We start from the raw sequence: 4,396 nt of genomic DNA, 5'->3' as shown, positions 1-4,396 counted from the left end.
AATAAAATAAAATAAAAAATTATGAAATTAGAAACCAGTTTCACGCATTTAACTATTCATCATCTTCCTCATTTCTCCTTTCTTCTCAAATCCTAAACCCTTTCTCCCTCTCTCACCTTGTTAAACCCTGAAACCAGACAACCTTCATCCTTGCTCAATCCTTTGAGACTTTGAATACCACGAGCAAGATTCATCCTCAATTCTCGATTGATTTTCGCAAGCAGAACCTTCATCCTCTTCCTCTCGATTCAAAACCGTCTTTCCCTTTTTCTCCCTCTCTGTGCAGCAGACCCAAATCTCACCGAAGCCACGAACACCACTTCTCACGGTGGTTCTACAATCCTAATCGACTTCCTCTTCTCGATGCTAGCATTGTATTCTCTGAAGTTTGGTAAGGAAACAACCTTCATCTTTAATCCTTGTCTATTTTTTCGAATATAGAACAAATTTATCCTCTTCCTCACTCTATGCGTTTCAATATCATTATAACCAATTCTTTTTCATTCTTGAAGATTCAAGACACATCAATTAGATTCAATTACTGATTTTTTCGTGAGGAAGCAAACAGTTTCTACAAAATACAATCAACACTCTATATTTGTTTCTTTTGGGGCAAATATCAAGCCGAAATCTTCCTCCCTTGTCTTGGTTCTGCCGATTTGGGGAAGATTGAGTGAGTTTTGGTCCTGTTGATTAAACATCAAATTCAAGCCGAAAAGAGAACATTGAACCTGAAATTGTTTCATTTCTTGTTGCTGCAAGCAGAAGGTAATCCTTCTTGATTTCTTTCTTTTGCTTTTCCTTAATAATCATGCTCTTATTCATATACTTTCCCTTGCACAATCTTTCATTCATGTGTTAAACCCTAAATGTTGTTGAATCTTGGAATGTGTATGAATTAGTAGATGAGTTATTAAATTGAAATTCATGGAAAATGTGTTGATTATTGCTAGATTCTTGGAGTATTGTGGATTGTAAGTTAGAGTACCTATCTTTGAGGCAAAATGAAAATCTCTATTTGAGAATAAAGATGGTAGATTCAATTTGAAGAGAAAGGATACATAACATTGAGATATGAGTTCTTGTTGAAAGATGTGGTATATTGGTGAAATATTAAGTATTTTGATATTCATGATTGAATTAGGAGCTTCTTGTGAAAATCATTCATGGTGGGATAAATATTGGTTGTGTTGTTGAATATTTTGATATTCATGAAGGGATTATCAGATTCTTTGAGGATTTTCGATGTTGGGGTTAAAGGTACATATTGGTGTTTAATTGGAAAATAAAAAGAATTATGAAGGTGGATAATCTTTAGAAAATGTTAATGAATTTTAGAGCATGTTGCCTTGATGGCCTATTGTGGTTTGAGTTCGAACATGCACAATTCTTTTATGATTAGATGTATTAGAAAAAAAGCTTGAACTAAGTTACGGTCTTAGGAGGAGATGCAATGAGCTATATGAACCTAGTTTGTAGTATCGAACGCTTTGTTGTGATATTATGTTTGTTATGCTTCAGGAGGCGACGTCATCGAGGAACCTTTCTAGCTGATAGCTGCGAATCGAACCTGACTCTTTGAAGCGTCTTGTTGGTGAGTAGTAGCAGTCCCTTAAAGGGTCTGGCCAGACTACTTTCTTGAAAATAAACTTTTTACTAAAGCTCTTTTGAATTGGATATTGTTGAGACAAATTTTGTTGTGGATGTTTATGCTGATATTATGATATGGTCAATGGATCGGGCTTGCGAGCTGATCATTGACGAAGTTGAGGAACATTGTTCCCTGCTCCCTGTTTTGAAGCGAATTGTTATTGAGATATTGACTAGCTTTATCCGAGAGCGAAATAGCCTTAGAGCTATGGGGCACCTCTCAAACTAGATTCCCTGTGCGCACATAGATCTAGGGAACTGATGTTTTTAAACCTATGATTTGAATTACTGTGTACTGTTGTTTTGGATTGTTACTTCTCATTCAGTTTAATCTGATCCTCTGTTGTTTCCATCTTTTAGCAGTGTTGCATAGCGTTCCAAGGATGTTTATTAAGCTAACCACGTAGGAATTTGTAGTTTTGTATTAGGTTTTTCGATAAATGTATATTAGATTTGGTTGTGTTGGTTATATTGAACTTGTAGAAGAATTGTATGATTATCTTGTGTATTAGTTAGATGTTGGTTTTGGGATTTAGCTGAGTTAATCACGTTGAAGAGCTTGTGACCCCTTTGCTTGAGTTTTGGAAGTGTGATTTCAGTTTCTTGGGAAACGAACCCAGTGATGACATTGTTTACCCAGTCAACGGTAAGTCGGGTTGTTACAATATGAGTTAATTAGATGAGTTTTTGATTGAGAAATTTATGGATATGAGTGTTACTAGTATATTATGGGAATGGTGATTTCAAGATACCTTATAAAGAGTCATTTTAAAATAAAGGAACAAGAGAACCTTGATGTTGATTGATGTTAATTAAGTGAATCTTAGGGTGTTTGTATGGGTTTAAAGAATGTTGAGATTATAGACTTTATCGATATTATTTGTGAGGATTTAATGTTGGGTTAAATTTTGTTTGATGTTGATCATTGTAGGAAATGATGAAATTATTGAGTATGAATTTTGTTGAAAATGGGTTAATATTAGAGGAAGTAGTGAATAATTGGAATCCTTAGAATGAATTAGGAGTATTCTTGGTTTTGGTATGATTGTATGTAATATCCGTTTATTTTTTTAAAATAATAATAATAATAATAATAATAATAATAATAATAATAATAATAATAATAATAATAATAATAATAAATAAATAAATAAATAAATAAATAAATAAATTTCAGAAATTTAAAAAAAAAAAAAACTCCCCATTAACAAATAACTTCGCACTCCTCCCTCTAAATCTTATAACTAACCTAACTTACCTATTATAAATTAAACCAATTACCCTTAATTCATTCACATTATTACTCACATTTCCTTTTTTTTCTCCTACAAACTACTCCCTCCATCTTCCAATCGCTTAAAATTTAATCAAGAAAACGGCAAAATTTTGATATTAAAGCGGATTCATAGACAGAGATTATTAGGAGCGTAAGTTGTCTAGGATCGCGTGTGTAACACCTAATTCTCAATGTCCATCTAATTAGGACTATCCCGTTAGTATTATGTGCTAAGTGATAATTAATGTGTTTAAATGGGTGCATGATTTGATATGACATTATCTTGTATGATATTATGTTTTATATATTCTCAAATCATATTTACTATTATTTTTGTTAAACTTGAATTTATAATTACTATTTTGCTAAAATTTATATTATTATTTTGATAACGAAATTAGATACGGTTTAATTTGAAAGAGAAATACTTATAATATTATTATTTTTATGAAAGTTATATTATTATTTTAATGATGTTTTTAAATGCGATTGAATTTGGGAGAAAATATTATGATATTAATATTGCAATTGAATATTCTTGAGATATATTTTTCTTGGAAAAACCTATGATCATAAAATAAAATGTATGATGTATGTTTGATTATATGTTTGTGTGCACGCGACTGATTATTAAAATATATTAAATCACGTAAAGTGTAACACAAGGGAAATGAAACTCTTATATTTGTTGTGATCCAAGTATAAGGGTGATGAACAGGTTGCCCTATTTGGTTAGTATAGCTCCCGACATGTATTATTATTTTTGATACTTGATACGATGTTTGGTCTTCCTTCTATTTATTGTGATCCAAGTAGAAGGGGTGTGCACACTAGGGTTCCTTGAGACTACTCTGCTGGCCTTGAATTATTTGGGGTGACGACTTCTTGATGAAGTAGGTATAGGGGTAAAGCCTCGGCCTACTACCGTTCTCGTTCCCTCAAATTAAAAAATTTGATTATGTATTTGTCATTATTAAATATCAAATTAATAAATTGGTTTATGTGATATTATATATATTGTTTTCTCAAATTGTTTTTCTTTTAAACTCAGCTATTAATTATTTTCTAAAATTATTTTCAATTTGATTATATTTTATTTTTTAAATCATTTTCAAACTTAATCGTTTTACGGGATGGAGTAGGAATTACTCAATTTTCTGATTTTGGGAGTTTTTCCCTTGTTTTTCTTGCATTCTTATATTGCAGGTTATTGATTGCGTGGGAATCGTGGAGTGAGGATCACATAGAAATATAGCTTTTATTAGAGTCGTATTTCAGTTTAATTTTTTTTTTAGTTGTTTAAATTTTTTATAGACATAGATTGCGTTTCAGTCTTCTCTTATGTTGTAAGACCCTTTATTGCATTTAAAATTATCAAGTTATTTCTTAGTCGTTAAGCCTTACATTTATTTTATTAGAAATAGATGTGGCGATAACACTCCCATGAGTAGGTTTTGGCTCATGTTTTTC

The sequence above is a fragment of the Amaranthus tricolor genome, chromosome 7 (genome assembly GCF_026212465.1).
Source record: "Amaranthus tricolor cultivar Red isolate AtriRed21 chromosome 7, ASM2621246v1, whole genome shotgun sequence".
Classification (NCBI taxonomy): Eukaryota; Viridiplantae; Streptophyta; class Magnoliopsida; order Caryophyllales; family Amaranthaceae; genus Amaranthus; species Amaranthus tricolor.
The sequence above is the reverse complement of the archived record's forward strand: the minus strand, read 5'-3'. Positions refer to the sequence as shown.